At 39.5% G+C, this 27559-nt stretch overlaps 1 protein-coding gene and 1 non-coding gene across 4 annotated transcripts in view; both read right to left on the bottom strand.

The window, feature by feature from the left end:
- LOC112453596 (irregular chiasm C-roughest protein-like) overlaps nt 1-27559 on the bottom strand; it is a 118029-nt gene that overhangs the window by 45309 nt on the left and 45161 nt on the right. The window lies entirely within an intron of this gene.
- On the bottom strand, nt 9106-9177 carry Trnaa-ggc. Its single transcript has one exon. It is a non-coding gene; the product is annotated as a tRNA-Ala (tRNA).

Genomic DNA, 27559 nt, shown 5'->3' with positions numbered 1-27559 from the left:
AGCCTTCCTGTGACGTTAGCAAACAATCCGGCTTTAAAGGTAAACCGTCGCGTTTGCCCCCGCTCCCCCCGCAGTGTGCATTCTTCGAGAAAATCGGATTATTATCGCGAAATCTATTTGGTGGACCCGTTTGTTCGTATCAGTATTCACGGGATGTCGAAGACTGTCAAACGTTCCCCTTTCCAGGACACAACCAACTGTTGTAACGCGCCGCATTGTATACTCACGCAACAATCAACATTGCCTATGTGCACCGTTGCATATACAAGTGTATAATGCTGTATATACTGCACGTGATGTGTGCATTCCTGATGTGCGGCAAGCAACGATACATTCCCTCCCCCACGAGCGAAAATTCGCAAGATGCAACAACGGAACTCTTCTCATCGGTTAAAACAGAGCATGCGAAGTCGAAACGGATACGTTCCCTTTTGGGATTAATTGACTGATGGGACCGACGCGAAGTGGCACATCGATTTCTGTTTATTTTATGAGAAAATCTTGCTGTTATCGCCTCGAAAAATGTTCGATACCGTTGATCCAATTCGATCAGTTTTTATTGCATCGCGAAACGATCTATTTCTCTAACGCGACGATTAATGGACGTATGATCAATTTGTAATGGCAATTTTTTTGTCGATCCTGTTATGAATGTTAAGATAAGATCGCAATTGTCCATATATATATATATCTTTTTTTCCCTAACGATATACGCGCGCGCGATGTCAATATATCTGAGTTATTCGACGATATTCTTTTGTCTGATTTCAACTTACTCGAATTTTGGGAATATTTTGTCCGAATATTTAGATCGTAATGTTTGTAGCGACGTTCAACTATTCGCGCATATGTGGAATCGTTTTATTGCGCGTCCTCGTCCGCCGCGAGGACTTCATATGCAGAAATTCTTACATCATATCTCGCCACGTGGCCGAATATCGAATACGTCGTTTTCGCATTCCACCGTCGATTTTGCCGACGTAATGCAGCTACGCATCGCACAATCGCCGTAATGCCGGATGCTTGCGAAAGCAAATATCTGTGTACTGACGAGAGCAATGCCACAATTTCAACTCAGACGGCGTTTCAGGTGCGCGGGGGGCAATTCTCGTTATGATATAAAAATTCCTATTCAAAGGAAAGCGCAAATGCGTATGCGTGTCACAGGGATGTACTTTCACGTCGACAATCCTTGAAAGTCTCATATTTTTGTCGTAATATGAAAATATATTTTCAAAGACTGGGATATGTATGTCAAGAACATAGCGCGCGTTATGCGTCTGGTTCTTTGCACGTTTTATCTCTGTGCGCGACTCTCACTAGCGTATTATATTTTATTCAACATCATCCGCATTCAATTCGAAAACGTTTAACGGTTTATCATAGGATAAAAGTATTTATTTCCGTAAAATTTTACAATTATAGAAGTAACTCACTTTAACGACGGCTGTCTATAATCATACCGGAGGTGTATGTTAAGCCAACCCCCGTATCAGATTTCATAAATCCAGATTTATAACATTGGTACTTAGCAGTAGATAGCATCGGAATATCGATATCAATAACGCTATCTGCAAGTCGGGGAATACGGCTCTTCGAATTGCTCCGTGGGTAATATTTTCTACGCCGCGAGAGGAAATTCGTTTTCGCGAATCAGATTTCATTAGACAGGGAGTTGATACAATAGGTTGTACGAACCCATTGCAAAGAGCAATAAACGGTGTTGCCACGTCGTCGTACATGACGCGTATACGTACGAGCGGCGACCGGCGACACACACACGCGCGCACACACTTTCGGAGGGGATACATCTGCATTGCAGAAACGAGAGGACCATGCAAATTCAATATTTGCACCGTGATGGAATGATCATACCCGAAGAGAGGAGGGAACCCGCGTGTGTGCCTATCTGACCCAGATGCTTAAATTGTCATATGCGCTACAGTATCACAGGGAGCTTAGACGTATAGACGGGCCAGCGAGAAAATGGTCTCCGGTACTAAGGCTTTGCCGTATGTACTCGCGTCCCCGTCCTACCCTATCCTATATGTATACGATACAACCTATTTCGGGAAAGAGCCACAACATTCCGCCGAGGCGAGTGAGAAGAGAAGCGGAGAGGAGAGAGACGGAAAAGAAAATTAAGTTTAAACTCGAACTTTAAGATCGCAACAATTCGCGCATAACGCGAGATACGGCTATGATGCTACGTTGATATGGGCGGAATGGGAGTTATATACCGCATTGTTGCACCATGATACGACGACGTACATGGATCGCGATCCGTCCACCCTTCACTCCGGGATATAGACGCCATTCATGTGCGAAGAAATCGCACATGGCATGCGATATCAGAACATGAAAGTAATCTTAACAATTTAGAAGATTGTAACATTGCTCGCGACTGTCAATCAAATGTTAAAAAATTGCGGACAGAGATAAAAATTTGTAAAATAATGTGTCTTTTAAAAAGAATAATTATCTATAGAGAGAGATAGACGTTCTATAATGATTTAATTATTTAAGTGATGTGTTAAAAAAGAAGAGCAACCAGTTGTTATTCCAGTTGAACGTTACAATGTCATAATTAAAAAAAGTACAGTAAACTCTCGCTAATCCGGACACTATTAAAAACCAGGTAAGGCCGGATTACTGGAATACACGAAATACATATTAGGAGATAAATTAAATAATATCTATGTGAAATTGTCATAGTATAAATTAAACTTATTACATGTATTAAATTTGAAAAATACATATAATTATGTATTGCACAATACTATTTGGTGTTCGGTACAAAACAATTTATTGTTTAGAAAAATAGTCTTTAATAGATGTTTGCCTTTTTGCAACTATTTTTTCTGTAAACTCCTTCTCTTTTAATCTAAAAGTTTTATTTTATCTTTTATTAGACATTTTTTAAAACTTTGGAATTTACAATAAACAAAAGAAAACTGAGAAAAGCGGCAATGCATCTTCGCGGAAACGTTAATAATGCATCAACGATATAGTTCAACGGTCATTAATATCTAAATAAACAAAATACGCGAGCCTCGCCTAGAGCGCCGCGGAAGCCCGCGACAGTGTCGGATTACTGGACGGGCCGTATTATCGAAGGGTCGGATTAGCAAGAGTTTATTGTATATTGAATTAAAATTTTTCTCCTTTTCAACATTTTATATCTCTGAATATCATTAAAACAAAAAAAATTGTAAATACATAAAAATTTAACAGAAATGATGTCAAAGAGAGTAATATATGTTATAGAACAGAAGCAAGCAAAACATTATTTTCGAAGAATCAAATTATCGCATTTTCGAGTTAAAATGCTTTTATAGTAATATAATTTCTATAACAAGTAATAAAACATAAAATAATTATAAAATAATATTGTGATAATTATATGCCATAAGCTATAGGTTGTAGCAATTATAATTTTAATAAAACAGGTTATATTTAATTTTAACAAAACGAGTTATTGTTTTAGTATTGTTTCTACTGTAGTATTAATTAATAACCCTATTCTTCATAAATATGTTATTGAATAGAAATAAAATATTCGATAATTATTTTATACATAAACAATATCAGATGTATCGTATTCTTCAATACACATACTCCTGAAATAATTTAAATATAAAAAACTAATACTAAAGCCTTGGCATAACAAATAACCTTTAAATGAAAAATATTAAGTAAACCAATACAAACTGCTTTAAGTAATATGTCGATATGTCTAAACGTTTATAGAGATAAGAGATAATTCATCGATCGAAAGGTTTACAGTAAAAGAGTAAGAAATATGTCAATCATACATTGATACGTTTATTAAGGGTAATAATGAAATTAAGGTATTGAATTAAGATAATATATATTCCGATATTTTTATGATATATTAATAATTACTGTATAAATGGTACACGCCGGAAAGACTTCAAAATTATTGTATGCAGAAGTATGTCGATACCAGGAGGCAGGTCGTCAGATGAGGGCTTCCTCCACTTCCTCCTAAAGCATTGCACGGCGTAGGTACCATACACCAGCAATATGTGCGGCGCACCAAATCTAGGCGTACGAACTTTCGTCGTGCAGATTCACCGTAGTTGAACGCTTCCTATTTGAAAGTTATGACGTTTTGGTATCAGGAGTTTCGTCTCCGAATCAGAAATTTGACATTAAAAAGTTATAAGGTTGAGACATCCATATTTACATTCCCATATATATGTAGATATATCACGTGTACGTCAAATGTTTGTGAAATTTTAATATCTTCATCCAAGTATCGCGTCGTTCAATATTATAATTAGGTTTGAAAGTATTAACTTTCTTAATTATATAAATATAGCGATTGCGTTAATTTTCTAGACTATTATAAATATCCATGGAATACTCGGATAATACACCGAGGTGGACGTTGATTTTCATCATTGATACGTCGAATATAAATATATCATATTGCAGAGGGTAATAATAATGTTGCAGAATTACTCTTTCTATTTGAATATATTGGTCTGCGTATTCAAGTTTGATCAAGTACGCGACTCGTTGCACATCGCCGAATTCTGTAGGCATCGTGAAATCCCAGTGTTTCTCGTTTGGAGCGCATATTCATGCGGCCACATTGCTCGGTATAATCGACACGGCATCCGCCACGTTCGACAAGCGACGACCCCTTCTCGGTGACCTTTTCACGCCGCGGATCGATTCGTGGAACGATATTTCCTTGTTACTGCCGCACGTCGCGTCGGCGCGGCGCGGCACGGATAAATCTGTTTCAAAAACGTTGGTAAGATCAAACAATGACGGGATGGAGAATCAAACAGCGAGCCGCGAATCATAATTCGTCATCGTTCGATTGATTTAAGTTTTTGAATTGTCAGATTTGGAAATTATTAAAATTCCTAGGGAATAATGAGATAAGTTGGAGCAAATTTTCGGTTATAATATCTTAACACAAATAATTGAGAAACTTTCGAGCCATTCGAAAATACGCGCGATATTTTTAAAATCTTTAAAAGCAGAAAACTCTCAGAGCAAAGATCACCTTTTTGCATTATAAATAGACCGTTTCTATTCGCGAGAAAATAAACTTGAAAATATTGAGCTTAGAAATGGCTCACGGGAGGGAAAACAGTGTACGATGGAATGCGATAGAAGTTCAAATTGTTTCACAGAAACTATCTAGAGTCATCCCCTTTGCGGTTGACACTTCGATCGCGGTCCCAACTGTTCCCAAGGACAATAGCCGCTAATTTGATTAACTCGCGATTAATTGCATGTCCAGGTCTAAAGCGGCGGTCTCACCGCATCAAGCACCCGGCTATATATATTCGCATTGACAGCATCGATACCTGATAGTGTCCGTCAAGGCAAAAGGCATGATCGCTTTCCTCGGCAATGTCTCTGATAGCAAGGAGCTATAAGCTCCTTATAGCAAGTTGCAACAGCGCAACGTTGCCATAATCTATTGAAGGAAGCCTCTTAGGTCGTAATATAAGGAAAGATCCTTTGATACAAACCCCTCTCCCCCGTGGGATGCCCAAGGAGACCGCGAGCGAGCGAGCGAGCGAAACCATCCCTGAGCCGCATCTGGCAAATTTTCTAGAGAAACCTCTTGGAAAGGCGGCATGAAGAAATACGAGATGTATTTCCATACCGAGTTAACGTAACATTCACGGTTTCGCGCATAAAGCGATTGGCCAAGTATATACGTTTACTCCGCCGCCGCACCGCGTTTTATCGATTTTTGATTGTATTTTCGCGACGCGACGTTTAATCGAAAATACACATACGTTATGTGCTTTTGATATTTCTGTAAATTGGTCATATTATTATGATTATGCTGTTAATCCATATTGATGTGCCATATTATTTTTACTTTCTGCTATAAGAAGGTGAGGAGGGAGAGACGTAAAATTTATACGTAACGTTTCGCGTGTAAAACCATTGGCAGAGTACAACGTATTTACGATGCGCGTTGCATCGATTTTCGATTGCACCTCTTTCGCGGGGCAACATTCAATTAAAATTACCCGCGCGCATTCTTTTACCGCGTTTCCGTAAAGCTTTCTGTTAATCCGCATATATTGTCTGTATTGTCTTTACATTCTTTATAACAAGGGGGTAAGAAAAGAGAACTGCGATGGGCATAACGCGCGGGCCCCCGGTGTGGTTAGTTGCACGATTGTCCAGATAATGTCGTTGATTGAACAAACAATAACATCGTTAAGGCAGTAAGTGGAATAATCGAAGTATCGATAATCTGGTTTGAGCGGACGAGCAGACCGCGAAAATACGGTTTATTGGCTCGAGCGAAGCCTCACTTCCCCTCTTCTACGGACAAATGCTATTTGTTCGTAGAATTTCCGGTTTCATTTCGAGCACAATAATTGTTGTTACATGTATTGTAGCGCAAGTATTACCGTATTATTCCACGTACGTCGATAAGAATGCACAGGAGCGGGAGAGAATTCCAGCCAGCATCGTTTTTAAATTCCTACAACGCGTATCCACGAAATTTTTCCTCATTGAAAAAGAGAAGGTATAAAGAGCTATTCGATGATACTGAGAGGAGCTAATACCACGTCGACCTAACAGATCGACACATCCATTGAGGTTGAAGAGCAAAAACTTTGGTGGCCGAACCCGCCGAACACAAACTTAGGTAGAACGAAAATACTTGACGATGACAAGAACTCGGTATCCGAGGTAAATGGACTGTAAGACATAGAGAGCCCCTGCTATTACGCCTATATATTTACTTATCAGTGCCGTCTTATAGCGCGTAATCATTACAGCATATGTGTAAATATGCTGAAAATATTTTATGCAGTAAGAATTATTTTAATATTATTTAATACGTTTGTTCTTACAAAATAGAAATACGATTATTGAATATGACTGCATACGTGTTACTTTAATTAACGTTTTGGTCTTACTAATATCGTGAATTAATTTCTACTTTACTTTTAGAAAAAGAAAAAAACAGATTTTCCGTATCTTAATTTTCTTGCCCCGTTAATATTGCTTCATAAAAGGCTTTAATTAAGTTTATAGATATTTTGTACGTTATATCACTATTATACGTTAGTTACGAACGATATATACTTTCGCGTGTGTCTTCTCACTTTCACCGAATCGTCCCGTTTCGTGTTAATTTAAGTAAGGCAAACAACGAGAATGATACCCTTCGCTAGCAAAATCTGAACAGCGGCACTGACACATGTTAATACATGCGACAGCACTTGATTCAATACTGCTTCGGCGTTCATTATTCCGCGAAGTTTCGTTAGCATTACTAATTAGAATGCTGAGGAATGGCAAATCTCAGAAGTTTTCCCGAAACTCCCATTGTACCAGCCTGTAATAAGAACGGCCATTATTATACTGTTTACAATCTCTAGAGGTGAGTGGAAACTTTGCGCCAAGTGCATCGGGGAGTTCAGAGGGATGATGGAAAATTCAGATGTAAACGCCGAAGAAAACGACGAGATACGATGGATCTAGGCTGGTCGGAGCAAAATTTCTCTGTTAATAATTTGGTGACGCGACGCACCGCGGTATTTGCGATAACGTACGGCGACTACAAAATATCGCTACAAGCGACAATAACTAATTTTTTTTCATATAAACGCTTTATGCACCGTTCTTATTGAGATCGTGTTATCTTATCAACTTTTTCGAGAAAGACACAACTGCGTCCGTACCCTATATGTATTCGCACGCGCACAAAATAAGCAAACACAGCAGAATATAAAAAAAGGACCAAGAATCTGGTAATCCTCGAGAGTAAGAGAGCGAAATGTACCATGAAATATGTACCTATTTTCGAATACGAAGGCGCGCGGATATTCACCGACGCGCGGTGTCAAATAAATCTCGCAGAAATGAGAAGTAATGCGCGAATACACCGGCGCTTCCTGACGTAATCGCTGGAGCTGCGGGGAATTAAAAAGGGTAGTTTCCGAAATTATACCACATGATATAATACACGTTTTTCGACTTTTCCCCTTTTTTCTTGTGTATACTGCTTTCTCCGTTATTCCTCGTCTCTTGTAATGGAAAAATAACTACAAATAAGTCATTTCGCGTTAGAGCGAAGTTTTAAGATATATGACAAGAGAAAGTATGTAAATGATTGATTCAGAGTTTAAATGTATAATATAATATATGCGAAGATCTGATGCCATTCATGTGTTATCGTTCTCATTTATCACGCGCTAATTTAATAAAAAATTAACAGAGGGGAGCAGAATATATGAAAATAAATTACTTTGTAACTAAATATATTTTAACAACTTGTTAGACTTTTATCTCACTACACGAAGAAAAAAAAGGGCGCGGGTGATTCCAAGAATCGAATCCTTTCGTTTTTCCGGGCGACTGCTCTTCACCATTTAAGCTATCCAGTTCACAATATCCTCCGCTCAGGACCTTCCTGGTTTACATGGGGATGAGACCCGCATATGCCAGATATCAATAAACAATAATGACTGCCTCTGCGTGATTACGCTAACCCACGGGGTCCAGAACGACCCGATATGCGCGAAGGACGTCATTTACAAGTCCGACAGGCTTTGGAAGCCTTTCGCCGGTGATAAATGTGTATAACGCTCGCGGGCAAGCCTAAGCTATTTTTTATCCAGGCTTGCAGAGGCGACGAATCCAATAGTGGTGTTATGCTGTCCCCTCGCACTTTAATAAAAACGGAAACTGCTTCTTATGCTCGTCTTATGCTACTGATTTGGTTAGTTTTTTATGCTATTCGACCAAAGCTCTCCCTTGGCAACAAGTACGACGCCGCGGCGCCCTGTCGCAAGATCAGAGCTGAAAACGTCTTTTTCGACGGAATTCACATCAATATCACATCGTCGCCCCTCTCGGCTTCGTGGCGAAACCTCGCCGAGAAAATCTATTTTTTAAACTAAGATGCAGTGGATATTATAGACGTAGGAATCGTAAGAAACTGCTCGCAGCGCCAAATTTCCCAACCCTGCACGCCCCGACTTGATAAAATTTCGGGGATGCTAATTCCGGTTCTCTCGTCCCAGGGTGAGACGGAGAAGAAGTGTGTCGTTTAGGAACGAGAAAAATATCAACCGTGATCGACTGGACCGGGAATTGAACCCGGATCTTTCGCATGCCGGGCGATTGCTTTTACCACTAAGCTACCCAGGCCCTATATGAAATAACACTCTTCCCGTTGCCGATATGTATTATTGTGTATAGCACTGTACCTACAATTTGTTAAGGCCGCGACACACAGAAAACATAAACAGTAAAATAGAAGCAGTAAGCGAATCGGTCAAATAAGTCGAAAGTTGTGGATGAAACTAAAACTCTCAGCTGTGATTGATCGGTTTGCTTACTGCTTAAATGTTAATGCTTACGGTTTTCCGTGAGCTCTGGCCTTAACTCTGAAATGTTCTTCCAATTACGCAAAATAATTAAATGAGAATGCATAAATGAGAATACATATATGATATGGCTTACGCTTTGTCTCATTGTTAATTCAGATTTCATAAAAAAATTTTCAAAAAAAAAAAAAAAAAAATTATTACTGTAATTCGTATAAAAAGAATTTATAGTAGAGAGGCAAAAAATCGTGAACAATGGAACAGAATGCGTTATCGCCGTACGCTTTTCATCGATCCACCTTGCTACCTTGTTACTAAATTGCGGTTTTCATTGATAATAAAAACTGAAACGCAACAGAAGAGAGATCGTTCAATTAATCTGATAATACGGAGTCTTAATATCATTAATTAGATCCTTTGTGGAACGCGCCGACACGATCTTTCAAAGAGGAATATAACGCCTCTTTTCTGTATGCATTTAAATTAGTGACACAACCATGTTTGCCCAACAAACGTATTCTTCTCGGTTTCCTTAATTGCTGCTTCTAATTAGATGAAGTAATATAAATTTAATATGCTAATTCATTTTAGAAACTTAGACACTTTCTAGAATCGCTGACGAAAAACTCTAAATTGCACGGAATAGCATCGAATATTCTAATTATTATAATCGAAATTCACCGCGTCGCATAAAGGCGAGCAGCATTCATTCGGATTATTAATTATCAGCGACATTTGTGGTAGCCAAATGGAATTGTCGTGTGTGGCAGGACATTCTTTTTCATGTTTTGACTTTAATTACGAAGAGAACTGAAGGACGGAGAGGTCTTACACGGGGATAATCAACGCCCTTGCGTCGCGTGCGCGCATGTACATATACATAATACTGCAAGCTCTCTGAATAATATTTCGTAAAGATACATTTGCGTGAGATTAACGATACGGTCGCTTAATCGTGTTGTCATTACGCTTTAGAGGCTAAGTACTGTCTCTTCTTCTTGACAGTACACCGAGGTGATATTAGTGTATTTATTGTGTTCGCGCTGCTTTAGGTATCGAGAAAGATATTGGATTACATGGAAATAAAGCAAACGTTTTTATGTATGATAGAAGATAAAAGCAAACGCGCTTTTATTTTAAAGTAAAAAGCATAAAGGAGAGAATCATATCTTGCATTTCGTATGAATAATTTGTTGCTTTTATTACATCTGTATTTTGAAGTATTCGTTTGTAAATATCATCGCTGTAACGGAGAATGCATTATTCAACGACGTTACGACGACGTCCCGGACCGACGACTATTCCTGCAGTAATGCTCGGAACTAATTTTCTACGTGCCCAAGGCTTCCTATTGTCATCTATTATTACAATGATAACGTAAAAAAAAAATCGAAGACTAGGGAGATTGGAATCAATATTCCGCTGGGAAACAAAGGGTTCAATAAAGTGATATAAAGGACAGAAATTACGTCACGTAAAAATACATTAATATATGTATTGTTACGTATATACGCGTTAGTACGTATTATTAATAATGTTATAACGTACGTCTCTCCAATAGAGAGTATCGACTTGGTTGCTCTCAATAAACCTGTCAAACGGAGGAAGCACACGTATCGAGGAATGCTGAGATACAGAAATACGACTGTACCTAACTCTATTAAGTAATCACATCCGGGAATTATACCCGCTTGTCTCATTCATATTGATTAAAAAAAAAAGGATATACAAGTGGAAGCAGATTCATTGTATCAGCCATAAATCACAAGTCGACTTAACTACTTTACAAGCTCGACGGAGCCGGCAATGTTATCGGGAAAAGTTTCGACTTCTACCAGCCGGACTCTCATTAAAATAAGCACATCAGGCATGTTACGCTACATCTCCATTATGCTGTCTCGAAAAACAGCCCATGTGGGCATTGCGTGTCCGAAGGACGTAACTATATATCTCAGCCTGTAATCTCTCATTTCTAGGTTCATAATCGCTTTTTGGTAATACGCCAATGTATAATACGATCTCGATCACTCGGCGAGATTTCGTATCTATATTATATATTGGGAAGATATCGCGTGTCCCGATACTTATTAAATTTCCGTCACGATTTTAAAGATTTAACCAAGCGTTATCGCGACTCTCACCCGAGGAGCGAAGAAAACTGCGAGAATCTTACACGGTTACAATATAATTGTAGATATACTTTTACGCGAGGGGGGAAGTGCTATCATTGTGATACATTCTCGAGGATATTTATCAAAACTTTATCCCTATCTTACTGACTCGCCTCCGAGACACTCGGTTCCAGTCTTGTATCAGAACAAACTGAAACGCCAGAAACGTGCGCGACATTTTACGGACGGGTATACAGTACGGGTGTACGGTAACAGTTTCATCGAGGCGTAGCACGTACTTCATGAGACGCTTGCAACAAATAATTGTTTCTCGGCCAACGCGTGCTGGTATTTTCTAATTTCGGGAACCTATCGTCCGGTCGAGATGGCTTCGGCTACACACATGTTTCGAAACACTTTATCTGAGAGAACTGAGGGGGAATGGCTCGACGAAGAGAAAATTGTGTAGACGGGTCAACGGTCACCACTATTCATCAATTATTGACAGACTTTTATTGATATATCCGATCCTTTTTAATAATTTTTCGAACGATTTGTGGGGTAACTGTAAATATTTCCCCAACGAACCCATAATATACATTTACGCGCGGCACAAAACGACCGGCGGCTTTCGCAGCCACGCAGCCACGCGCTGTGTACTTTTCGACTATTAATCGATTGATTGACGCAGGGACGAGTCAATTTTCATTGGGTACACCGTCGATTGGAGCTTCGTATCGTCGCGCATTGTGTGTGAGGTTCAACTCTCCGCACAGACTGTGGAAAAGAATTACATCGTCCGTCCGCGCCGTATTCCCATTCTGCGGTAAAATCAATACAAAGTAAAATTAAACGTGTCCGCCGTACCGTGAAAATTTAATAAACCAGTCTGACGAGTCAGATTCCTCTATGAGCGCGGAGCAGTGGAGAGGTAGCAGCGCCAGAAAGAAAGCTTTTCCCGCGACGCGACGCGGCGCAGCGGGGAGAAGCCGCGCACACACATAGACGGTCCATGATTTCCGTCCGCCGCCGGCTATCGAGCGATTTGCATTTCGACACAATGGCTGACTACAAGCGACACTCGCCATTACGATGGGCCTTTTCCTCTATCAGTCATTTTCGCGTTCCCTTATACGTCCCTTCCCGTCTACTAATCTTTTAGCTCGCACGTGACACGTGGAAGAGCCTTGTAATAAAGAAATATTATTTTTCTGAGAAGACTAAAGAGAGATCGGGTAAGGATCTTTGAGGATTAGTATAATTAGCTTTTTGATTGATTAGCTTTTTTACGAGCGAGTAAGAACGGCGCGCGCGTGAAACAGAGGCGAAGCGCGGGAAGTGCAGAGATAAGTCGACGATCCGCTCCGGACTTGGTCTTTCTCGCTGCAACAGTACGGCATAGAAAAATATTGACGCGCACTGGATGCCATTTTCCACGGTAATGGCGACGATAAGGTCGGCGATGCCAGCGGGAAACACGGTTTGGACTGTAGCTCTCGGGCAGCTTTTATTGATCTTTCGAAGTCAAGAGAACCGGCTAATCCGCCCGGTCGGCCCGGTCGGCCGGCCGGCCGGTGTGCTGTCCTTCCAATTAAAAGATAGAACCCAGACGATAAAGAGGAACGTGAGCCGGAGTAGCGCTGATCGATTAATTGGCAGCTCCCGATCATTATCTAGAGAATGTCGACCTATTCCAATTTCTTCTCATTTCGAGATACGTCGCACACGTGTCGAGCCCATCAAAATTACTCGCGATATATCCTTCCTTTTGTTTCTTCTCGCGTCTCCCTCTGTCTCCGTCTTTCTTTTGTTTCCTCTCTCGCTGTCTCTCTCTCTCTTCTTCTCACTCTTTTTTTTATCGCGTCCTCATTCGCATTCAAATTTATTCGAACGCATAATACACGCGCGTGTTATGCTCGAAATGCATTCGCGTGAAGAAGGGTCCGCGGCGATTCACCGAGTACGACATTCGCTCTACTTTATTTTTTGTTACCTTCTATTCTTTTTTCTCGCCATTATTCGACGCACTGCGGGCGCGCATATTTTTTGTCGAGAGGCAGTCCGATGCAAATCGCAATTGTACTCCCCGATATTTCGGCGATAGAAACTGGTTTTCAAATTTTTGTACAAGTACATATTCGGACGCGTTGTAAACTCGGAAATGGAGCCTTTGTAATTGACACGTTCCATTATTAAACGGATCAAAATTGGCTGCTACAATTTTTTCATTCGACGTTCATCAAACAAAAGTCACCGTTCAGTCTATTTCAGTCTGTTTCAATCTGCTTTTATTCCTGAAATACGTTAATTTTGTAGATATCGATTCTAAATTTTGAGACTGCACAAAATTCTAATTCTGTGCCATTGTTAACATTCACTAAATATGATATGTGTGGTTAATATCACGTTAAAATATATATTCCTTTTTATATTTAACTTAAACTCTAAAACTGTACAATGAATAGAAATACTAACGAAATTGACAATATTTTAGTTATTTTTTGGAGCGGATTTAGGTATAAAAGTTACAGTTTCGTGACTTAAGATCTAAGGTACGTCTGTCGTAAAATTGAAAAAAAATTCGTCAAAAAGTTTTTTTTGCGTAGCAATAACTTTTTAGAAGAAAACAACATTTTCGAGATCCTCTTCGTTAATAATTGCGTTGTCTATTCGACCTCAAGCTGACGCGTGTGAATTTCAGACCAATTCCCAACAGCGTCCGATGGTTCGATTTGTCTCCAAGTGCGATTAGTATCGTGACAACCACGCTGCACTAATTAGCCGGATTTGGTGATCGAGTCAAAACGCGTATTATCCATTTGGTACTCTCGCGCGAGCGGGTATATGCGTTAACGGATAGAGGCACTTGGTGGAACTTGGCATTTACTTGCCGGGCACGCCGTGTACGCGTCAGTATGGGCATCGCGCGCGTATCGCATATTCATTCCACGGCGGTAACTATCAGATTTCGGCTATGCGTCACTAAGCGAAGGAGATTCCCGTACCGGGAATAGTTGGCCGAAGTGTGCCGTCCATATGCCGGGGATCTCGCGATGCAAACTATGAGGATTGCGTGGACCGTAGCGAACGCGCAGCGCCCAGATACTATCCAGCGAGGCTTTTAGGCAAATTCAGATATCCCTGCTAGATTGTGCTCGCGTAACTGCTGTAAAACCAAAACCTAACACGCAACACACGCCGCATTTATCGCACGGCAATTTCTATATGTATCTCGATTTCCCGCTCATAAACTATGCAATAATATACTTATAATTAATTATACTTATTAATACTTATCATTAATTAACCTATATAATTAATAAATCATACGCAGTAATATATAACTACACAGCTATTAAATAAAATCGATGTGGTCTTTTTCTATGTTGTTTATTCATATAATCCTACGTCAAAATTGGATAACTGTCGTCTAAAAGATTTTTCGATACGATAAATAATTGATGTCTTATTAAAATTCACGTTAAAGTAGCAGTAAAGTTAAAGTACTCTAGCAAATTTTAAATGGGTTTGTTATCTCTTTTTAAATCATTTGCGAACATTGCAGACTCTGCAAAGAAGAGAAAATGTGTTCGCCCTCGAGATGTTTTCTTGTGACATCTAAATCAAATGATGTAGCGGTATATCAGTGCCGGAGGATGTATTATTTCCGCAAAACACACATAACGTTTTTAAAGTATACGACCAAAGAGTGTCAAAATAACTCGAAAAAAGTTCTGATAGTTCCGATTCATGTGATAATGCACGATTATTACACGGTGCTTTTACACGTATACTTTCCGATTAAATTCGCCTCGCCCGTAGTTTTTCCGATTTTCATTTGGAGTCCACCGGGAACGAACCAACGGACGATTCTCGGTTACCAGACGCGGGTTACCTCGTACGTGTTGACGGCGAGTAAAGAGTGGAACGGGAAGCTTCGATCGACGAAGCTGTACGGCTCGCGATGGTCCGTTATCGCGTCATTCCGAGAAGATATCCATAGACCAGATAGTAGGAGCGAATATGGCTTCCTCTGAAATACGCCCCGGCGCGTATGTAACACCGTTGCGTCGTATTATTTAACAATCTTATCAGCCGTGCGAATATTCCGTTCTATTGTGCTGCAATTGTACACGCAATTACCTTATTACCGCTTTCAGAAAGATACATCGTATTAATGCCGGTATTAGCATACATTCCGATTTATAGGCGCGGATTATAATCGTTTGCAACGAACAAGTTGACATAATTGGATACTGATATTCGTTAGTCGTTTCTGCATGACAATAGAATTGTGCAATTGGGATTGAAACGAATATAACGCTGACCGACCATTGCAGCTAATCATAGCTGCATAACTGTGTAAAAAATATCGAATGGCTTCAAATCTATTAGATATTTGAGAAACCATATTCACGATTGAAATAGCTGATAGCGAATGAGTTAATTAAGCCACGAAAAGGACCTGACAATTGGATAAATTCCGTAAAACCCGTTATGACACCAAAGAGAATAATACATAATTTCAAATAACGGCAGGCTGAAAATTTATTTGTCAGACGTTAATTACTATAGTAAAAATGACAATAGCGTAATGTCATAATTATCGAGTTTATTAACTCCCTTTCTGCTGGATTATGGGAACGATTACCGAAATAACAATTCAATTTCGCCGACTGCAACGTATTAAAAGTTTCAGTTCCACATTTAATAGAAATTTAATCCCGCATCTGCAATTCTCTCTCTTTCTCTTTCTCTCTCATTCCCGTATATTTCCAAAGAAGTCCATCAGTCGAACGACTAGTGAATTTGCATTTCACCAAAGACTGCGTTCGCGAATATTGGCACGACCTCGGCGATCTCGGTACTTGTCTCTCTTACGACCGAAACTTGGCTCGGTTCTTCCTCTTCCGACTTTTTCCATTGTCTTGCGTACCTTCCTATTCTTGCCTTCGCGCTTTCTCTCTCTCTCTCTCTCTCTCTCTCTCTCTTATTTTCTTCTTCTTTCTCCACGATAAATCTTCCATTAAATATTTACGTTTCGCTTGTGCATGCGAAATCTGCGGTGATATTTTAACAATCTCAATTTGTACGAGATGTCCCACTGTGGATTCTTGACGCAGTTTACTAGATAAAATTTCTATATATATGTGAAAGCTTTAAATTCTTTATTCAGAGATATATTTTCCTGAGTTTCTATAAAATTTACTTTAAGTTGCACTTGTATTTAATCAATTGTTCGTATATAGTACATTACAATTGGTAAATGGATATATATTAGAAGATCTTTTTGTTTCATTGCGCTAATCGCTCTCATTATTTAAGCACGATTTAATTTTCAGATTTCCGCATCTTTATTAAATTTCACGAAATTTTCCGCGATAAAAATATCAGCGCTTTCAGTTATCGAAAAATTAAAAGGCAATTTCCGAATTTGTTTCCAAATAAACATTATCCTGCAAATTCGCGATTTGTTTCGATATTTAAACTGGTGGTATACCAAGTCACTATATTTTTTTATAGTTTTCAATGCGGTAACTCCTAGTTAACACGTAACTGCCTTACAGAATTGCATGACCAAGCCGCGTACTTTCATTCTTCAAATTCGTTTCGCGGACACTCGAAATGCCATTAATTGGGACTCCAAAACATCGCGCAGCCTTATAAATGATCGCAACTATCGCTGCGCGTGCGTTTCATATCTATCTTTTGCATAAATAATTATTACGGTCAGTTTAATCACGCGCACTTATGAGCATCAATATTTAGTTTCGCTCTTTTGTTACGGTATATAGGTACGGATAATAAAAATACGTCAATACACGTGTTAATTTCATCAGTGCGTATTGTCCGGCAATATTGATTAACCGTGTGTTGTCGCGACGAATTAGTTATCGCCATATTTGTAACGATATAGAGCAATATTAGTGAGTAATGCAGTTGATATCCGAGTGACAAATGCACAGTGATAAACGTGATAAAAATTAATGAACATATTCTGAAAGAGACGCTTATTTTCGACCGATATCACTCGAAGATTTATTAAATTATTCAGACGGGGGTATTTGCGTGTGTGCGTCTGTACGTGTCGCGATGATCTTTTTCGCACTAACCGTTGCTTGATCTAAGGCCATCAGGTCCAGACATGTATCAGATCACCGTATCGTATCATGATATTTTCTTATAAAAATACGGATATGTTAGTTATAATTATACGCCAAGGCCTTGTTTTTAATCCGCGTATTCGTATCCCGTATTTTATAGAGTGAAAACAAGGCGTTGGCTTATCATTACATAACCAACATATCCGTATTTTAATAAGAAAATATCATGATACGATACGGTGATATTACGATACATGTCTGGACCCGGCTTAAGGTGAATCGACGCTGTCTGTATCGGCCTATATCTGAGCCCTTTTACAAGTGTGGATGGATTACAGCAACCACGGGGTACACTTTCGTGCGGTGGAGAAACCCAGCGGTGGGTACGCGGTGGGCATTTAATTACACGGATCGACCGGATCGAATGGATCGTCGTCGCGGTTGCTGCCTGCTCCGCGTTTCGAATGACTGCATCCATCACCGGCCGATATCACGCGACGTGCTCGTTCTCGCCATTTCCAGCCTCGCTCTCCTTCTCTATATCTCTCCCTCTCTTTCTCCTTCTCTCTTCTTCGCTCCCCCTACTGCCTCCCTCTTTATATCACCCTCTCGTTCCCTTCGGAAGTTCTAAAGCTATTGCGCGCGCGAACGTGCTGAAAATTTTGTACAAAGTAACGACGCGATGCCGGCGATGTTTCGAGAGAACAAACGAGAGGTGAGGCACTGCGCAAACTTATCTCAAAGTCGACGAGACCCTAAGTTCTTCGTTCGTTCGTGTCGTAACCTAACTTCGGTATTAAACGTTATTAGCTAGCGATCCGACGTCGTACTGTTCCCGGAAGAGACGAGTATCGGGGATCCCGATCCGATGCAGTCACTTGACGTCGCCGGTATCATTTACCGAAAACTGTCGTTGTCTCAGGCGGGGAAGGATCCTTTAACGAGGTCCCGTAGAGGGTCGTTTAATCTACGTTCTTGTGTCTCGCGCGTTTACCGTTCTAATAAAAGCAAAAACCACTCACAGTATTAAAGACTCAGATTGCACAAATTCATGCCCGGTAGATAGCAAGGGAGGACGGAGAAAAGAGGGATGACCGGAGACTCGAACGACTGTCTCTCCCGCCGGCTGACACACTGACGCCGCACAGGCGACGTCCTCGGGATTTTCATTCCCTCTGGACGATGGGAATCGTGGGAAGGAGAGAACCGGGGGGATGGAAAACGCGACGAGAGAGAGAGAAAGAGAACAACGGAATGCGAAGGCCGCGTCATGTTTTCGCTGGGGCATGTCGCAATTTTCCCTTTCGGAAAAAGACGGACGGTATATATAGGCGAGCGAGGGACGGCGGCGATTGTTGCAACGTCACGTCTCTCGTGCTCATGCACGAGGCTCTAACGCTAGGAATATATTCCCCGGAGTGGAAATACACGCGTGTGTGCTAAGCATCGTCGAGTGGCGTTTACACGTCGCTCAGGTGTCCGATGCGGCCAGTGACGGAAAAAATTCACGCTTACTTTCACCGCTGAAAAAGCCCTTCCTAATAATGAGGCTGAATGTGTGGAGTCAGGAGTTTTCTCAATTACGTAAACCAGATATCACAAGATAATTAGATAGATCGGATAATTTCCAATCTGATGAATTTACGCTAGCTTGTATGTAATATACATGCTACTACATGCCATATAATAGATATATCGTGATATATCATAATACTATATCGTACAGGTAGATATCTGAGCTCGCGAAATTAATGCTATTTTATAGTTATCTTAATATCTGAATTAATTAACGTGATGTCTCTTTAGTAGCATGTTTTGTTTTAAGCACAGAAATTTCCTTCTAAAAGACAGCGGAATTTATTGATTAATTTATCGATTATATTAAAGTTAAAAATAAAATCGCGCAGAAATATCGGAATGCTCTTGTATAGAGAGTAATTTCGAAAAACCTGGTAACTCGAACAAAAATCAGAACTACAATTCGATTCGATCTAATCAAAGCAGACTCAGTTAAGATGCTCGAAACACGTATTTGCACATCCCGACCTAATAATAGTTTGAAATCGACCGTATTTAGTTTGCGAACGGAAAGAAAACAAATATAATTTGGTTAGAGGATCCAAATGATACTTTCCAGGAATTGCTGCTTTAAATATCTTATGAGATTTCGCTCCTGCGAAATATCGGCTTACGATAGCTTTGTCAGCTTGGATATTATCGCCCGAGTAAACATGAATGGCAGATTATAATGTGAACAGGAAACTTCTTAGTTTATAATCTTACTGTTGCAGTTTGTACATCCTAAGGTGTTTGTACATTCCGATCTAATAATAATTTCAAATTGATCGTATTCAGACTGTGAAAAGAAAGAAAGTAAATGTAATTTGATCAGAAGATCTAAATGATACTTTTCAGGAATTGTTGATTTAAAATATTTTATGAGAGCGCTCCTGCGAAATATCGGCTTACGATAGCTTTGTCAGCTTGGATATTATCGCCCGAGTAAACACGAATGGCGGATTATAACATGAACAGGAAACTTCTTAGTTTATAATCTTACTGTTGCAGTTTGTGTAAGGATATTCTCGCGGAGAATACGAAAACTCGGTCGTGCTTTCCGCGCAAATGCTTTCGCACTTTGTAGTAAATTGTCTTCAAACTCAATGTCATTTCGTTTCTTATTTTAAAATTTCCAAAGTTTGCCAAGCAATACCGGAATTGAACGTTATTTTTTCTGGGTATTCAAAAGTTGAACTGGTATACATGACAATATTTAAGATATTGATTCCTAAAAAAAATTTTATTAAAAGTACTCTAAAAAAAAACTTAGATATATGAGACGTTCATTTTCAAAGTTTATTTTGTTCCTTCAAAGCAACGTCATCGGCCGACTGTCGACTTTAAGTTGACTTTGCTCGCATGTTATAAAAGTAAGGTGCGTATGATTCACGGGCAGGAGCAGCGCGAATTTAGCACCTTCGGTTTTTTTTTCGACGTGTATATATCATAGTCTGATTTAATCATCCCGACTGAATCGCCTTTGAAATCACGGCGGTACGAAAATATAATTCCCTTTTTCACTCGCGGATGGTGCATAGGTGCTACACGCAGCTTCGCAATTACCTAGTACTTTATTCTGTAATTATGTATATTTTGCGCCGGTAGTATTTAATCTCTTTAGCGCGAGACACAGTTTTTGCAATTTTTGTAATGCACACCTCTGTTATTATTAAACCTGTTTGTCATTCCGCAAGATAATTAACAATAGAAAATTAAATGGTTGTACGAAATTTCTTCTGAGATCATCAAGATTAAATATTAATCTTAGTGCAAATATAACGCGATAACAACGAATTTATTTCGATATACAGTACAATCGAACATAGCAATGACTAAAATAATATTTTCTACATTAAAAAAAAAAAGATTCTCAAGAGTTATTTAAAATTTTTTTCCGATGCAAAATAAAAAATTTCATAGAAATTTGAATGATTTTCCATTTTTGCTGTAAACAAATAGGACGTACAAAAGCGTAGACTATATGTATATAATATGTGCACGTTTCTGAATTTTTGCGTGAAATGTGAAGATTGAAAAGGACGCTTTGATATATCAAACCGGTGCAGAAATGTGTCATCGTTACGCCTCTCGCGAGATCGAATGCATAAGTCATTCTCTTTGATGTTACTGCTAAAAATAGCAGTTTCGAGCTTAGCGACTGACTGTACACGTCGGCGACGCGACGTGTCGGCGCTATTTTCCCCGCAGCTGCGTGCACGCTCGTACGATCCGATATTTATTATCTCGCGCAAACCCGATGACGCGACCGCACCGTAAACGGCTCTGCGAGGAGTTTCGCGCGCGCGAAGGGAGTAAGAAATTTCACGGAACGAGTGTCAGAGGGACATGAAAAAGGAGCAAATGTCGTCGCTTATACCTGGGCGCAAGTGTCTCCCGTGTTTGCACGAGGTGCTGGTGGAACCTGATATTTCTCGCGATAAAGTAAACTCGTGGAAAGGGGAGCAGAAAGGATCGAACCGTAGGAGCGTAGACGCAGTGTGGTATATTTTATAAGAAGAAAAAGGAGTAACGTTCTTTCTCTCGCACGCGGCAAAACTGTAGAGACGCGGCGCTCTTGAACCGTGAAGATCCGCTCACGACGGGTGTCTCCAACGGTAAACGATTTATTCTCTTCCTTTATTGTCTGCGCCTTTCGCTCTCCCCACCCCCGGCTTGCCGTGAAAACGGTATAAATTGAGCGTCAAGATTCGTATCTTTGCATGCGCAAATACGGCCGCCTTGAAATACGCCTTCATGATTTTTACTCGGATTATCGATTCGGTGTAAACCACCTTGGCGAATTGACGTAACGTTCCGATTGATCGCGCGTTGCTCGCTTCTTCCTATAGAACACGATACCGCGACTGTTTATTCGCGAGAAATTCTCCTCTGACTCGCGCGCTTTTAGGAATATGTACTCTTCTTTCCTCGGCGTGATATTATCTTTCCCTTACATTTAACGCGAGATACACGCATTATACTAGAACATTACACCTAGTCCGCTAAGAAATACGGGTAAAAAAAAACCTTGTCCCGTACGTTGCTCGTAATACGTGTGACGCGGTTTATTCATTTGCGTGAAAATTTCTTTAACAAAGAAAAGAACACGAGGCGTTCATGCAAAATAAAATATACAGCTTCTTTTCTAACGACGCGACGCCAATATCGTGCGGCGCATTTTAAACTTAACAAACAGAGATATTCGATGCTCTCGTTGCGAGCTGAACGTTACGCCCTGGCACGGAGATTTCATTTACAGCATAAAAGCAGAGAGCATTAAGAGGGAAACGGGATACGAATACGGGGAACAGAGGAAAGGAACGCGAAGGAAAACGCTCTCGTGGACGCGCGTTGATCTTCAGAAAAGAAAACCGCTTCGTTGCACTGCGACCAATTGCTGCAACCAGTTGCAATCGTGTTTACACAAACGTCAACGTATATTGTCGCCAGAGATTTCGTTAACGTCGTTTCTGAGTATCGCGCGAGCACCGTGAGCTTTGTTCGTGCAAAGTATATATGCACGGGTTAGCACGCGTATTTTAAAACAGCAGAATTTGTAAAAGCGTGTCTAACGGGGTGTACGTACACGTACTCGTTGGACCAGACGGAACATATGCGCGGTTTGCGTTGCGTTGAGCACCTCGCGAATACTCACGGATACTCTCGCAAATATGCACTGGTATATTTCGTGGAAAATGTTTACGGCAAATACCGGACGTATCTTGCTGGAATGAATATTTCGAGCTTGTAACGGTCGCGCCTGCGAATAATAAATATTCCAATATTTTTAGAGATTCAGGCGGATTTTTTTTTATTGGGTCGACAATTTTGACGAAACGTTTGCGCAGCTATTTTAAGCGCGTTAAAATTCGTCAAATGGATTCAGCGTTCACGAAGACTGTCATCACGTAAAAGGGATTAAGAATACATGAAATAAGGGTAATCTAGGGGCAAATGGCAAGTCATTAATTTAAACGGCAAACCTGTGTCAACCTCGGACACATGTACACACGTTACTTTTTAGTTAATTAAAATAATTTCTACAGCGAATCAAGAAAGATTCACTGTACTTCACAACTGCGTAGCTTATTTGCACCGTATGAAAACACGTTATCATGCAGTTTCTTTATCATACAAAAAGTTGAGTATAACATTTTAGAAACGTTCCGTTCATTCCATTTTTAGAGATAATCTGTTGAAATTTGGAGTTAATTAAGCAATTGTTAAAAAAATAATTGTTTTACACTTTTAGGTCATTACATTAAATTTATAAAATGTGTGCTTTTCAAGTTTTATCATCAAGCGTCGTTAATACGATGCTTGATGCCAAATGTCTCACAAAACACATCTTGACTTTTCTCTTTCAGTTCAGTACTTCAACTTTCTTCTCCGCTGTTAATTGTCAACTACCAATCTTCAAACTCCAACTTCCAACCTCTCAATTCTAAGTCTTCAAATCTCCATCCTTTCTCAATCCATAATCTTTAGCTTCAAACTCTCAACATTCAATCCTCAAGTATCAATTATCAGCTTCAGCCCTCAGCTCTCAACCCGTAATCCTTAACCTTCAATTCTCAATCCTTAACGATTGGCTCTCAATCTGCGGCTCTCGCGTCTCATCTCGTAATATATACTCTCAATTTTCAATCGTTAATTTATAACTATAATATCATGAATACATAAAGCAAAAGTAACGAGTAAAAACATTTATTAATAATAAATTGAGATAAAATATTAGTTTATGTGGGACGCGATGTCATATGAAGTATTTTTCACCTATTCCCTCTAGCTACAGATTCGTAGTATGCATCTGTAAAGCTGTTGATCTATATCTTCGTGAATTTATGAGTTTATAAAGCTATGAATCTGTAGATTTATGTGATTCGAATAGAATCGAAAAAAGCCGGATGGAATCAATTCAAGAAAAAAATTATTCTGACCCGAATGCGTCTATCTTTATTTAAAAATAATAATAATAATATTTTAGGATACAAAATAATATGAACTTTAGACAAATATTTTCAATGTTTATCGAATTTCAAGGAAAATTGAATCTGTTTTCTGTATAAAAATTTCAAATACATTAAACAAAGTTCTACCGTTTTTATACTTGATTCATTCTTTTCGCGTTTCTATTGTATTTTTGATAAATCTTACCAAACGAGGTCGCATTGAAATTTTCGTGGAGAGATTCTCCACGTGAAAGCATTGTTCACAATTTGTTCCACTATTGGCTTTTGTTTAATATTTTTCGTGGTGTACTTTAGCGTTTAAATCGCGTCGTAGATTTCCGCCGTAGACCGGCGTACGAAATTGCGCCGTTACTTTCTCTAAATCCACCCTCGCTATGAAACATTCTCCAAGCGAATCTCGAAAGGCTTGCCAGGGTAAGTTAAGTATTACGAAAGTGTCGTCTCTGTTTCTGCCTCTTGGCTACCAGCTTTGCCCTTTTCGCTTTTTTTTTCGCTCGTTCCTTGCCTTGGAGCAGTCCAAGCGATGTCCACAGCTTTCAACTCGGATTCGCTTTACGCACTAAAAAAAGAATTTTGCATCAGCGAGTTACCGCGCGTTTGACACTGCCAACGTTGTTAATTTTTTTCCGCCGTCGAGTTTCCTAGTCTTTTGCGAAACAGAAATCTCGCTAATAAATACCCCACTGTGAATCTGTTTTCTCTCTCCGGGGTAATCGTATCTTTTTATTCAGACGAATCGCGCGCATGCAATCTAATAGAGCTGGTAAACGGATAAGTTTCTTCTTCTTTTTTTTTTTTTTTACGTGCGTACGTCGCGCGATTATTTACGCTCGCCGATGGAAGTAAGATGTGTTTTCGCGATGCTGGAAAAAGTTGGGATAGTGGAACTGAATTTGATCGATTTTCGATTGAGGTCGGTCCGCCTGCCGCGCGACGGCAAATTAGGTCGTATGATATACGCGGTGAATTCACTGGCTCGCTCCGAGAGACAAACGGACAGTAGTAAGCGAAAAACTTGAGCGTGAATAGAACAGTGATCCTTTCGAGAGGTCTTCTAGAAGTGACGGTTCTTCGATCGAGCAATTTAAGTTGTCTTCATCTCGAAAATGCAATTTTATATTTCGTTATTTTTAATACATTTTCGTATTGACAAGCAAAATTCTGAATCTATATATAGATGTGAGCTTTCCTTTCGAATATTAGAATATATTATTGATTAAAAGCTTGTCAGTTTATGTCGTCCATGTTTGCTGTTACATGAGCTTTATTTAAATATCTTCTCCAAGCTAAGCTCATGCATCGCTAATGTTCTTAAGTACCGTGCTATTTGCCACGTAGGATGAGTTTCAAGAAAAAGCCACGGGTATATGAGATTCCGCGGACCCCCGAAGTGTGGGAAAAGGTAATTCTGTGTACCAACGATTTTTCATCCTGTCGTTTCTCAGCTTCCTCATTTTTCGCGGATGATATAAGAGTGATTCCACCCCTGGTACTCAATAAATTATGCAAATTGCAAGAACCTTCGTTGCTACCTTTGCATTTTCTACGTGTATATATACAGCAAATTTTCGCGGAAATATACTTTCTGGAGGAAAAAGACGTAATATCCTGGCTCTAACCTCGAGTTTACATTGTGCAACTGCACCGGCATTACCGCTTGATCGTGGCTATTTCGCGTATCGCATTCTCGTACAAACGCGTATTCGTGCAAACGCGATATATACCTCGCTTATTCGACACATCCGGTGGACTGTTGAAAGAAATCTTCGTTCCAATAACTGTTGCGACCATTCTCGTGCATAAAAAGAGGAGAGCGAGATGAGAGGTTGGCGAGAAGAGCTTAACACTTAGGCACGAAAATGCAGAGCACGATTTATATTCCGCCGCATCGACGTCTTAACGAAACAATATCACGCTGTTCAGTAACGAGACGGAAAGGAAGAATCGCGGAAACTGGAGAGATAGAAGAAAAATATAACGACAGTATCGGCGGAACTTTCCCATTCTCTTCTTGGAAGATCGACAAAGATATTCTTTAGTCTCGTTCTCCCTCAGGCATCTCAACAGAAGTTTCATCAAAAAACTTATCGTTCTGTATTCTTCCTCGTGCTCCACCTTTCTCGCATCTCTCACCCGGAACCCCTCCGGTCGAAGTCTAACAAACTCGAACAATGGCAATCATCGAGAAATATTTACGGTATGAGGTGAAGGAAAGATCCTGATAGGACCTGATATCGATCGATCGATCGATCGATTGATTGCTTCGTAAACGTCCGTCGTTTTAATGAATTACCGCTATCACGTGCTTGAATGCTATTTATCATTCAAGAATTTTTAATAATTGTTTAATCTTGAATTCTTGTTTCGAAGGAAGGGAAGAAAATTGCGAGAAAATATGAAAGGTTTTTTTATTCGTATAAATCGACTTTTCGTCAATTACCCTGAATCAATATAATACGATATTAAATGTAATATAGAAATTCCGCTATCAAAGTTCGATATATCCTGAAGCTTAAAATGATTAAATGTGACAGCAGCCATCAAACGAGTTTAAAATCTAGAACAACCCAGCATTTGTGAGAGATTTTGATGGATATTAATATCCATTCTTAATCATCATTAACATGGTTACATGCATTCACGCTTATGATCGTAAGATTCACTTTGTGGAAAATAGAATGATTGAAGAGAATACATAATTTTAGTTTAGCATAGTTTAAATTAAAAGAAAAATAAAATGAAAATATTTTAAATAATAGATTAATTCTATTACTACAAAACTGTGATTTCTGCTAATTATTTTCTTACGCAGAATATTTTTAATGAGAATTCGGCTCTTCGTTCTATATTCTATATTAATCCTATTAGATATTAATTCTAATATTAATTACATACTAATTTCTAAAATTAATGACCGCGCTTAATGTTTCGCATATCGGCGCAGTATAGGTATAACTTCAAAGTTCACTCGCAGAAATAAAATAAACTAAAATACATGCGTAAAATTTATATATCGGAAATTTGAAATAAAATCCTTGAATTTTATATATAAATTGTGAAATTTTGAAATCTCGATGACGAAAGTTTAAAAATGAAAAAACTTGCTTTCACACACACACACACACACACACACACACACACACACACACACACACAGAATGGTGGAAAAAAGCAGTTTGAAATTAAAAGCGGTATGATATGTTTCATTATGTACCTATTGTATACATATAATGTGTTCACGTTTACGCTTCTCACTATTCAAGATTTCGGTCGCTAAACATTATTCTCTTTCTTGTCCTGCACAGCGGATTTGTTTGAATGTCCACGCTTTGTATTACCGATCATATATAGACAGCTAATTTCCGCGAATTAGCGAGAATCGCGAGATATTAATTGCTCGTAGCGAATTGTCGGTAATTGGTCAATGAAAACAGCTTCGTAAAGTTGCAAGTTGG

The sequence above is a fragment of the Temnothorax curvispinosus genome, unplaced genomic scaffold (assembly GCF_003070985.1).
Source record: "Temnothorax curvispinosus isolate PA1 unplaced genomic scaffold, ASM307098v1 QBEX01004532.1, whole genome shotgun sequence".
Classification (NCBI taxonomy): Eukaryota; Metazoa; Arthropoda; class Insecta; order Hymenoptera; family Formicidae; genus Temnothorax; species Temnothorax curvispinosus.
This window is presented reverse-complemented; position numbering and strand designations above follow the sequence as displayed.